Source organism: Monodelphis domestica, chromosome 1, assembly GCF_027887165.1.
Source record: "Monodelphis domestica isolate mMonDom1 chromosome 1, mMonDom1.pri, whole genome shotgun sequence".
Lineage (NCBI taxonomy): Eukaryota > Metazoa > Chordata > Mammalia > Didelphimorphia > Didelphidae > Monodelphis > Monodelphis domestica.
Genome location: NC_077227.1, coordinates 196,075,326 through 196,088,967, shown reverse-complemented (window position 1 = coordinate 196,088,967; position 13,642 = coordinate 196,075,326).

Here is a 13,642-nt window from a genome sequence, read left to right as displayed (position 1 = left end):
AGAATCACAAAATGTAAAATAAATAATTTTGACTACATCAAACTAAAAAGCTTTTGTACAAACAAAACCAATATAACTAAAATCAGAAGGGAAACAACAAATTGGGAAAAAATCTTCATAGAAACCTCTGACAAAGGTTTAATTACTCATATTTATAATGAGCTAAATCAATTGTACAAAAAATCAAGCCATTCTCCAATTGATAAATGGGCAAGGGAAATGGATAGGCAGTTCTCAGATAAAGAAATCAAAACTATTAACAAGCACATGAAGAAGTGTTCTACATCTCTTACAATCAGAGAGATGCAAATCAAAACAACTCTGAGGTATCACCTCACACCTAGCAGATTGGCTAACATAACAGCAAAGGAAAGTAATGAATGCTGGAGGGGATGTGGCAAAATAGGGACATTAATTCATTGCTGGTGGAGTTGTGAACTGATCCAACCATTCTGGAGGGCAATTTGGAACTATGCCCAAAGGGCGACAAAAGAATATCTACCCTTTGACCCAGCCATAGCACTGCTGGGTCTGTACCCCAAAGAGATAATGGACACAAAGACTTGTACAAAAATATTCATAGCTGCGCTCTTTGTGGTGGCCCAAAACTGGAAAACGAGGGGATGCCCATCAATTGGGGAATGGCTGAACAAATTGTGGTATATGTTGGTGATGGAATACTATTGTGCTAAAAGGAATAATAAAGTGGAGAAGTTCCATGGAGACTGGAACAACCTCCAGGAAGTGATGCAGAGCGAGAGGAGCAGAACCAGGAGAACATTGTACACAGAGACTGATACACTGTGGTATAATCGAACATAATGGACTTCTCCATTAGTGGCGGTGTAATGTCCCTGAACAACTTGCAGGGATCCAGGAGAAAAAAACACCATTCATAAGCAAAGGATAAACTATGGGAGTGGAAACACCGAGAAAAAGCAACTGCCTGAATACAGAGGTTGAGGGGACATGACAGAGGATAGACTCTAAATGAACACTCTAATGCAAATACTATCAACAAAGCAATGGGTTCAAATCAAGAAAACATCTAATGCCCAGTGGACTTACGAGTCGGCTATGGGGGGTGGGGGGGGAGGAAAAGAAAATGATCTATGTTTTTAATGAATAATGCTTGGAAATGATCAAATAAAATATATTTTAAAAAAAAAGAAAGAAATCAAGGAATAAAGAAGATACAAAATAAAGACCTGTGCCCATGGCTGGTTAGCCATTTTTATCCATCCCCACTCACCATCATCACTGCTGATTCTACATTAGAGAGGAGGGGCCTCCAAAGTCCACGCCCTTTATCCTCTGTCTACTGGAAGTACATAATGACAGGAAGTCAGTGGGCTCTTGGGATATGTAGTTCTTTTTTTAGGAAAACATTTTCAATCATACATTTCCCCCTGAGACCCACGGAAGTGGGTCTTGTAAACATACCAACATTGAAATTGCAATAATTTGAGCATAAGAGGAAAAGAGAACAAAACCAATAATTGCTAGGCACATTGATAAAAAGCCAGTTAGGGGGCAGTCCCTTTTTGGCATAAGAGTATACATTCAAATTAAATGTTCAATCAATCACACCCAAAGTTCATTCTGGATCTTCTTGATGTACTCCTATATGGTTGATTGTAGAGGTTAATGATATTTTAGTCTAGGCTTGACATTGAAATTCATATATTGGCTTAATAATCCTAAGGGATTCTAAATCCACCCAAATAAACTCCTGTATATATATATATATAAAATGTCTTGGACATTATTCGATTTTGGTTTCACTGTCTCTGTTCAGTGCCTCTATTTCTTCTTGTATGATTTTGTTGGATTCTTGGGCTCTATGTTTATTTATAAAGGGTTGTTCTTGGGCGTCTGTGTTTGAATGGATTCTTGGGCTTCCATTAAGTTGTCTTTTGGTGTGTTATAATGGGCATAGTGATGTTTAATGTGAGATGCATGAAGCTATCTCAATCACTTGGTGAGGTGACTGATTCCTCCTTTCCTTAACCCCCAACTCCTATCTGGCTGGCCAGAGCAGTCCAATTCCCTTTTATTCTCTCTTCTTCTTAATTTCCTCCCTCTATTGTAATTAAACCACCATAGAAATCCGAAACTGACTTGAGTATTTTATTGGGATTGAATTTTAATCCCTGGTGACCACTAGTATAATATATTCAATCAACAAACCTTAGCAATTTAATGTAATAATAATACATTCCCCCTGAAGAGGGTATTGAAAAACACATGGATCACTTAGGGATGCATGGCTGAGTTATGAGGTATATGAATCAATTGGCAAAAGAAATATCACCAAATAATTGTTAAATTTAATTGTGGTTGGACTCTGAATATTTATATAGGTGGTCGCCAGGGATTTAATTCCTAAATCCCAAAATGAATTACTAAAGTAAATGGAATTATGGTAGGTTATTTACAATAGAGGGAAGATATTAAGGAAGAGAGAAAAGGTGAGAGAGAGAGAGAGAGAGAGAGAGAGAGAGAGAGAGAGAGAGAGAGAGAGAGAGAGCAAGCGAGCTCTGGCTTCCACTGATACCAGTTAGAAATTCTAAGTCCCAGTCAGGGGAAAAGAGTCTCAAGATGATGGGCCTTTCCTGGAGGCTTCATGCCTCCAGAAAGGCAGGGTCACTAAGTCAGCCTTTCACTCACCAATGTTGACCATCTTAAAGGAAAGCAGTCTGAGGTCTTCTGCAGGAGTTCCTCCAGGGTCGAGTTCCTCTTCCAGTGTTGGTCCTCCAGTCTTTACTCCAAGTCAGAGTTCTTCCATACCAAATACTGTCCTTGGTCCTCTTTTTAAAGATCTTTTTCTCTTGTGTCACCTCCCCTAAATTTCACATCTACCAACCACAGCAGACACTCTGCTCTAGGACTGCCCAGAAGGCAATTAGCCACCACTTCCTAACTGGATCTTTTTGAGCAATCTAATTTACCCTTGAACTCAATTTTTTTTCCAGAGAAAAGCAAGACAACTCTAAAATAGGTAGACTGGCCTAGATATCCTCTAAAGTCATTCTGAGCTCTAAAACTAGTGATCTTTCCTTTCACTCAAGAGAAGTAAAAATGTGACTACCTATCTATTGTTCAGGCTTACATTAGAACCAAAGCAATTACAGATCATCTTTCTTCTGTGGATTTATATCCGACTTATTGGGCTATCAGAATTATTTAGTTATTGTGGGAGTAGAAACATAGCAGAAAACCTTGATCACATGAGTAGATGGGGATATGGTTAGGGATATAGACCCTAAGTGATCACCCTGGTGCAATTATCAATAATATGGAAATAGGTCTTGATCAATGACACATGTGGAATTGTGTGTTGGCTATGGAAGGGGGAGGGAGTGATGGGAGGGAAAGAACATAAATCCTGTAAGAATGGAAAAGTATTCCAAATTAATTAATTAAATTTAAAAATAAAACAAAATAAAAATAAAAATTTTAAATTAAAAAAAGAATTATTGAATTCTCATTTTTGTCTATACCGACCTGTGACTTTATTTAGATCACCCACCATTATCTTTTAATACAGATATCTCTGGTAGTTAGGTGGTACAGTGGATAGAGTAGGATATTTGGAATCAGGAATATCTGAGTTCAAATACAGTCTCAGATACTGAATAGCTGCATGACTCTGGTCAGGTCACTGTCACCCTCAGTTTCTTCATCTGTAAAATGAGCTGGAGAAATAGCAAATCACTTGACTATTTTTGCTGAGAAAACCTTAAATATGGTCACAAAAGTTGAACATTGACTAAGCAACAAAATGGACATTTCTAAAGTAAGCAGCTCTATAATGTTAGAATACTGGCTAGCATGAATGTTTGTTGAACCCTTATAATATTATGTAATCATAGCCACTCACATTTATATATTGTTTTAAGGATTGTCATGCACTTTACATATGCTCTCTCATTTGATCCTCAAAACAATCCTAAGAAATAGATGTGATCATAATCATCCCATATTTCAGATGACGGTGAGAGAGCTTAATTGACTTGCCCAGGGTCATACATTTAGTAAGTGAAGCAGAATTTGAACCCAGATTTTTTGGACTATAAGTTCATAACTCTATATATTGTATCAGATAACTGCCTTAATAAATTTGGTCAACTGGCTTGGTACAAATTCAGTTAAATGTCTGTAGAAGTGTCCAATTGAGCAGAGGTGGGTATTTAAAACAAAAGAATTATACTTACAATCCAATATGCCTTAGAGATTCAAGTAATAGTTAAAGTAGTAAGTAATATCTCCCTACAAATATATTTGTAAATATATTTATGTGAGACAAAATAAGCAATATATTTGACTATCCTGCTGAATGTTTCTCACCCTGTGCTGGTTTCAATAGTGCCTAGGTAGTTAAAGAATTATATTCAAAAAAGTTCCTGTCATCTGACTCACCTCTCTCCACCTCTAAATTGCCTTTTATAAAAGCCTATGTAGTGACAGGCTTACAACTGAATTTGGGGATTTCTCTGGGGCAACCATTTGCTTTTCTGGTGAATTCTTAGTCCAGACTTGAAGTGTGTCTGTGGTTTGGATTTGCCCTAGAAGGTAAGCACAGTTGAGGCTGCTGAATAAGCAAAACCTTCTCTGTAGGATCTATATCTTTGCTCTCCAGGTAGAACATTGCTCAGGAACTATGTGAGTGATCCCTTTCTTTCTCCAAGGTGCATGCTACATCAGGAATTTCCCCTCTCTTTGAAATATCTGGTGTCTGAACTCTTGACTTCAGAGAGAGCACCTAGGTTAACCCATGAGGCACTCCTCAAGAGTGCTGCTCAGGAAAATTCCATTCTTTGACAAGAAGGCTAAATTCTAGTATCTTACCACCTCTGAAATTCAAAATATCCTGCCCAGATAGGAATTTGGAGTTCTGAATAATGTCCATAAATATTTTTCATGAGTTTTAAGCCTATCAAGTATGTACAATCTGCTGCCGCCAAGAAATCTATTAATACCCTATTGCTTTTATCTTCTGGGCCAAGAAAGCCTACTATTGGGCTCTTTCTTCACAGGCCACATGTCCCTTTCATGTATTCTTTCTCAACAGCAAGCATCTTCTAGCCCCTGTAGAAAAGAACTGCATCTTCCTAAGGAAGTAATGGTGAACATTTATGGACTCTCCACATATCTTTGAACAAAAGCTCAACCTAATGAAGTTAATAATCAGCAACATTTAACAAGTACGTATTATGTGCCAGGGACAGTACTAGGCAAAGGAGACACCAAAAAGAAGCAAAAGATTATGCCTGATTTCAAGGAGTTTAATATCTAATAAGGGAGTGAACATTGCATAAATAGATACAAAGATATATATATATATATATATATATATATATAAATGGGAAATAATTGAGAAAGGGAATTAAGAAATTTGGGGAAGATTTCCCATGAGATTTTAGTTAAGACTTAAAGAAAGACAAGGTGCTCAGTTGTAAGAATCGAGGGTAAAAGGCATTTCAGGCATGGAGAACAGCCAGAAAAAATGCTCAGAACCAAGAGATGAAATGTGTACATGGAACAGACAAGAGGTAATGTCACTAGATTAAAGAGTATGTAAAAGGGAGTAAGGTATAAGAAGACTTGAAACGTATCAGGGTGCTAGGGTATAAAAAAAAAAACATGTTGCATTTGATTCTGGAGGTAAGAGGGAGCTACTGGAGTTTATTGAGTAGGGGTGGTGCTGACATGATTCGATTTGAGTTTGAATGGTAGATATATTGAAATAGAGAGAGACTTGAGGCAGGCAGATGCACCAGACATATAGGCATGAGGTGATAAGGGCCTATACTAGAGTTGTGGCAGTGTCAGAAAATAAGTGGCTTATTGGAGAAATGTAGCAAAGGTGAAATTGAATCACCTTGGCAACAGATTAGAGAGGTTAAGAGAAAGTGAAGATTCAAGGATGGATACTAGGTTGCAAGACTAAAGGACTGGGACTATGTTGATACCCTCTATAATAATAGGGAACATATGAATGGTGGATAATTTAGGAGGAAAAATAATGTGTTCTATTTTGAACATATTGAGTTTAAGAGGTCTGCTGGATATCCAGTTCAAGATGACTAAAAGGTAGTTGGAGATGTGATGCTGGATTCCAACAGTTTGGGGCATGATAGGTAGATTTGACAATCACCAGCCTAGAAATAATTGATAAACCCTTGGGATCTGATGAAATCACCAAGTAAAGAAGCATTGAGGGAGAAGAGAAGAGGGCCAAGACAGGAGTCTGAAGAACAACTATGGCACGATCCAAAAGAAGACACTACAAAAAAGATAGAAATGGAGTGGTCCAAAAGGTAGGAAGAGAGCCATGAGAGAAGAGTGGCCCCAAAAACCTAGAGAGAAGAGAGTATCAAGTAGGAGAGAGAGAGTAATCAACAGTCAACTTCTCTGCAGAGAATTTCAAGAATTTTATAGACAGTGAAATAAAGTTAATCTCCATTGTTTGTACATTTAACTTTTGCCAGTTTAAGCATTCTCTTTATTTTATCAGTAACTTCATTTTCACTTTCATGTTGGCAACACTGCACATTTCCAGCTTTGTTCAGTAGAGAAAAAAATTGTTCAGTAAATGAAAACAGCTCTGAGGTACCACCTCACAACTATCAGACTGGCTAATATGACAAAAAAAGGAAAATGATAAATGTTGGAGGGAATGTGGCAAACTGGGACACTAATACATTGTTGATGGAGCTATGGACTGATACAACCAATATGGAGAGCATTTGGAACCAGCCCCAAAGGGTTACAAAACTATGCATACTCTTTGAGCTACTAATACCATTACGAACTCTGTATCCCAGTGAAAGCAAAGAATGGGAGAAAGAACCTATTTGTACAAAAATATTTTTAGTAGTTCTTTTTGTGATGGCCAAGAACTGGAAACTGAAGAGGTGTTCATCAATTGGGAATGACTAAATAAGTTGTGTTATATGGTTATGACATAATACCATAGTACCACAAGAAATGACAAGACAATCACAAAAAAAACCAAGAACACATATAAAATGATGCAAAGTCAATCAGAATGAGAACTCTGTACAAAGTAACAACAATAATGTATGATGATTTAACCATGAATGAATTAAATACTATTAGCAGTACAAGGAACGAGGACTGTGATGTTGACCTTTTAGAGACTGAGTGCCCAAATTGCATCTTCATGTTGCATGTGAGCCACCTGATTACCCCAGGAGGAAGAACTCCCATTTGGTTGCTGGGCAGAAGGGCGGATGAAGTGAAAAATATCCTCAGGTATGGTGGAGCCCCTTTGCTGCATACATGCCATAGGTTTGCCAACATGGATCTAGGACAACTTCAAAGGCCTATCCACTGTCTTAGAAGAAACTGATGGAGTCTGAATGTGGATTGAAGTATACCTTTCTTTGCTTTACTTCCTCCATGAATTTTTCTTTAGTCTAAGCAATATGACTTTCTTTCATAACATGATGAATATAGAAATATTTTTGTATAATAACACATTTACAACATGTATGATATTACTTGCCATGTTGGGGAAAGGAAGAGGTGGGAGAAAGGGAGAGAACACGGACTTCAAAATGTCAGAAAACAATTATTAAAAATTATATCAATATTAAAAATATGTATTGTACTAAATTCTTCAATGGTAGTCACCATACCATTGTAAAGAATTCCCTTTGCATTCATTTCATATTTTCATAGTTTGACTTTAAAACTCAAGTTTTATGTTGCAATTATACCCCCAAAATATGATAAAAGTCTCAGGGAGGGGCCTTTGAACAAGAACATTATATAAATATATTTCATTATCACATAGAACTTTAATAAAAGTAGATTAGGACAGAGAAATTAAAAATGTTTTTAAAGGAAGAAATTCTAAACACAACTGTTACAAATCATACTACAATAAGATTTTAATCTATCCTGAATTACAAGATTCTATAGTTTAGAGAATATATTTATTAAATACTTAGTATATGTCAGAAATAGTATTAAGTGTTAGGAATACAAATACAAACCAAAGGACACCCCAATCCTCAAGGAGCTTCTAGTGAGAAAAAATAATACATGAAAAGGAACTGGAAAAGGGTAAGGGGAAGATGACCATGGGGATCATGGCAAAAAATTAGTTTAGAGCATAGTGGGCTAAGCTAAGTTAGAAATAATTATCAGTGGTATAGATACTTCCTTAAATGGAAATTTTGGAGGAAGAACTCATCATTCAGAATTGAAGCCTACAGGAGTATATGCATTGCTAAGCAACAAAAGATACCTGAATGAAGACATAATAATGACATCTGGAACACATTTGGAATATTGGGTTTACTTCGGCTCTCTGACTCTGTTTTCTCATTTTTTAAAAAGAAGAGTAATAACAGCAGCTACCTAACCAGATTATTTAGAGATCAAATAAGACAACGTATGTAAAACATTTTGTATACCTTAGAGCAAAATATAACTATCAGTTCTTATTATTCTGAATACCACATTTTGGGAAATACATTAATAAGCAAAAAAAAAAAAAACACTAAGAAAATGGCCAAAAAAGTAATGAAAATTTTTAGATATTTCCGTGGATCAGATAAAAGACGAGAGTATTTATCCATGAGAAGACTTAATGGTGACATATTCCTTTTGTGCAAGTATTTCAAAAGCTGTCATAAAGAAACTTTTCCTGTTGATTTCTTAAAGTAAAAAAACGAGGTAGAATAAGTCAAAACTGCAAAGAAAAAAACTTAAACAATTTCAGAGGGAAAAAGAAATTCTTATCAATTATATCTATCCAAAAATGAAGTGGGTTGTTTCAGGAACTAGTGGGTTGGATGACTAACCACTTGTTCAGAGTTTTAGAGAGTATAATTATTTTTTATGTGTTGGCCACTCAGGAAGCCACTGAGATTCCTTCTCATTCTGAAATTCTGTTATTCTGTGATGTCTTTTCAGTTCTAAAAGTGTATTAGAAAGCATGTTCATATAAGAGATGATTAAATATAGAATTGATAAGTAAATCAGCAGGTTTCCATGGAAAGAATACTAGATGTATTTAAAGGATCTAATACAGCGGTTAGTAAGATTCAGATTTAAAAAAGTTTTAGTTTTTAGAGTTTTATTTGCTGTATAGTATTTATGGACCCTTTCTGGATTATTGCCTTATTGTTATAGAGGGTCCTGCATGATTTAATGAAACTATGAGTTATGCTGTGTAGTTACTCAAGAAAGATCATATTATAGAGTGCTGAAAAAGATGATCCACCAGAGATGGAAATGGCAAACCATTTCAGTATTTTTGCCAGAAAAAACTCATGGACAGTATTAAAATGCTAAAAAATATGAAATTGGGAGATGAACCCCTCAGGTTAGAAATACTTAGTGTGCTTTGATCCATAAGTTCATTAAGAATTGGACATGACTGAACAGTAACAAATTTATGGCATTATAGCTTTCATGTGTTAAGAAAAAATGAATATTGTCTGAAAGGAATGTTTCATTTATTTGTTGAGATGTTAGCATAAAAGGTCACAGAATTCTAGGGAATTACTATTTTATTTATTAATTTTTAAAATAATTTTATTTAATTAATTAATTTAGACTATGTCCCCATGATTACAAGATTCATGTTCTTTCTTTGCCCTTCCCCAAACCCCCTCCCATAGCAGACATGCAATTTCTTTGGGTTTTACATGTGTCATTGATCAAGACCCATTTCCATACCATTGATATTTGAACTAGGGTGATCATTTAGAGTCTATATCCCCAATCATATCCCCATCAATAGGGAATTACTATTGAGAAAAAAAATATTTTGCATGTTACCAATTTTATTTTGTATAATGCATTTTATGAACTATGTCATTGTTACCATGTTAAGAAAAGTGATTATTATCAGAATTAATGATTTATTATAAGAAATTGTACATAAACAAGTATATTTTCAGCAATATCTAATGAAATATTATAGTTTTTGGTAATCACAGGAACCTAACTCCCTATTTCCCATAAGTTCACTGTATCAGCATTCATGTGCTGGACTTTTGCACCATTTTCTAGGAATTTTGTCCCATTGGAAGCTGAGGATTGAATATACAGTGATGAGTACTTGATATGGAAGGGACCTGGGCTAGTATTCCAACTTCTTTCTTCCTACCTTTGTGATTTTGGTCAAATATCTGAGCCTTGGTTCCTTCATCTATAAAATGAAGGGGCTATACCAAATTATCTATAAGGTTTCTTCTACTTCTAATTCTGTAATCTGGCATTTAACTCTCTCATCTAGATCACCTGGCAAGCATTTAAATGGTACATGACACATACTTGTTCTCCTCTGGACCTTTATTAGAACAGTTATAAAAGTTCAGTGTTCATTAATTTCTTCTGAGTTGCTGCTATTAATGAATATGATGATATTGTTGTTTGGGGGTTGGAGAAATGGCATAAGTCAGGAACTGAAAATTCTTGTTCTTCAGGAAATCTATTAAAAGTAAAGAAGCAGAATTAAAAATCCAACTAGAAACATAGTTCAAAGGAAACATGACTGCTAGAACAATACCTGGCACATAAGTAGTCAATAGTAAGAGCTTCATTGCTTGTTTGTCTATAATGGGCATCCTTTCTTAATTAGGTTCCTCTATGAATTGTACTTGGAGTTGTAGGAAGGTAGTCAAAGGATCTGGCATGGGGGGAGGTGGAGATATGAGATCCCATGCTCATTTACCTCAACAATATGGCAAAAGGTATCAATCTCTCATGCTTAGTCTCTGCAGTTACTACTGAGGGGGACTCCATCCATTTCTAGTTAAGTTGCTTTGAGAGATATTTTTAATCTCATGTTCCTTTTCCCCTCTCTTGTTTCATTCTTCCTGCTCCTCACAGAATGGCATAAATAAGAATAGCCCTAAACAAAATTATAAAGTAGAAAGAGATCATTTTTGGTACCACCTGCCTACTGATTCTTTGTCCTTTCAAGGTACTCTTTCTTCAACCTTCATAACTATGCCCCCTCTATAAATCAAACCTGATTTCAAGAAACAAGTTGATGAGCTCACTCAGAATAAAGTAAAAATCACTGATTAAATATACTATGATGGATCTAATTTATGTGGGTACTTCTTTCTTCTCATTCTAATTTTTATCCTTCCTTAAATACCCTGTCTACAAATTTACTGGCCCCCTTCCACTTGGTATTCTATTATTTTGTGTACATCAATATTACATTTGTATTTGGGGGCATCTACAACTTTGATGCTTCCTAGTTCATACTATTACATGATTTATAACCATATGGGATTACTAGAGAATACAGATGTTCAAAAGATGTGCTTCTAATTATAATTGAACAAATCAAATCATACATAGGTTAAAATATGTATTAAAGACTTTCATAGTGACCTTTCTAATCATATTATACATTCTCCTCTTCATATGCTATATAGTTCAGCCAAACTGGTCTTATTATTCCTTACATATAAGACTCCATCTTCCATATTGGTGTTTTTACACTAGTTTCCCCTCATGCTTGGAATTCATTCCCTCTTCAGGCTCACCTATTTTTTAAAAATTATTGATATTTTTTATTCTACAATTTTTACCAAACACCCCCTTCCTGGAAGGCCATCCTGTATAATAAGAAATATATTTTAAAGAAACAACAAAAAGATGAATAGAAAAATACAAGCAAAACCAATAAGTTGATTCAGTCTGAAAATAGCTATCTCTGTGCCACATTCCTCATGAAACCCTTTTTGATCCCAGTATCCTTTCCAAATGCCTGTTCTCTTTTCCTCTAAAAATTACCATGTATATGTTTTATATAATGAAATCAGTATTTTTGAATTCATCTTATTTGGTTGTGTTTCCAGAAAGATCCAGGTAACAGCAAAGGGCTGATTAAAGGAATGATAAAGGATCATCTACTCTAAATGATCTTAAATAAGGAATACTTCACTTTCTTCTGGCAGAAAAATGGAAACAGTTATTATTAACACACGCTACTTTGTAGTGAGCAAAAAAAGGGGAAATAGATCAATGTACTAGAAATTAGACACTCAGTAAAAGGTATACAAAAATCTGTTGTTTCAAAAATCTATAGAAACCTGGGAAAGAATTCATCATTTAGAAAAAGTAGGGAGTAGTCTATTGATTGGACCTATGATTTCATTGGTAAGGTTAGCTCCTGGTGAGAAACTTTTTTCTACTAAGGCAAGGTTTCATCTTTCTATGTAACCTACTTTGTCTTAGAAAGCTGCCTAGAGCACTGAAAAGCTAAGTGATTTGTCCAGGGTCATGCAGTCTGTTTGTGTCAGAGATGAAATTTGAACCTAGGTCTTCTGTATTTGTGTCCAACTCTATCCATTTGATCAGTTCTGCCTTTCAGATGTATTTGGGGAAACTGTTGACAATTTTTCAGGAAATGAAGTTAGCCTTATATTTCATACCATATACCTCACTCTGAATTCCAACATAATGATAAATAGAATAAATATATTATTTAAATTTCTCCCATCTTTGAATAGTTCTTATGTTTAATTATGAAGGATTACCTTTAAATTTTTTAATTGATGACTTAAATTAAAGATAAAATAGTAGTGTTTGATAATATGAATTTTTTAAAAGTCTGTGCTAAAAAAGTATATTGTCAAAAAACAAACAGTAATATTAGATTAGGAAAATGTTTATGACAAATGAATGAAATATTTGACACCCAAAACATATAGGAAACTGTGCTTAACACAGTGCCTCACATGTAGAAGAAACTTAATAAACACTAACTGACTGACAGTTAAAATGCCATAAGTTATTGTAATCAGGGTTCTAAAGCTAGAGCTTTCTTAGCTGGATTCAATGTTGGAATGAAATGAGGAACTCACAAAGCAATTAATGTTTAACAAAGGAGACGTTTACTTTGCTTTCACACATCATGGATACAGAATAAGGTATGCTGAGTCCTATATCAGGCATCCACCAAATAACTGTCAGGTGCTCCAGGTCCACGTGTTTGGGTCCGAAGCCAGGAAACTACACCAGAGAAGTTGGGGACAATCAGGATTTTGTGGGGAATTTGTGATGTGTTCACCAGGGAAGTTGCTGTGGAAGTTGAGGCTGAAGGAAGTTCACTGTGGGAATAAAGCTCTGTTAAGATTAAGAGAAGCTATGTCAAGAAACACTTGCCCATCATAATAACTCCCTAACCACAGTGAACAAATAGTCAAAAGCTATTACCAGCCTATCTGCAAGGAGGAGCCACATTTTGAATTAATATTTTAAACAATTCTGTACCTCAGCAATAATCAAAGATACAATGTAAAATAACTTTTAGGTATTACCTCAAAGCTATACTGATGAAATTAGCCAAAGCAATTTAAAGCTGAGAAATTTGACATTGATGGGGCTTTGGAGAAATAGGCACACTCATCCATTGCTAGAAATGTAGAAAAAATGAATATCATTTTAAGAGAACCCTTGTGGCATTCTATAATAATGACTAAAATGATAATATCCATTGCCTCAAAAATTCTTTTGCTGAGAATTGTGATATTAAAATTATAGAGAGTCTGCGTTGTTGGTTAAAAAATAAAGTAATTTATTAAAATAGACTGTTCATTACATTCTAACTAGCCATGGTCTCCTCCAAGTCTGA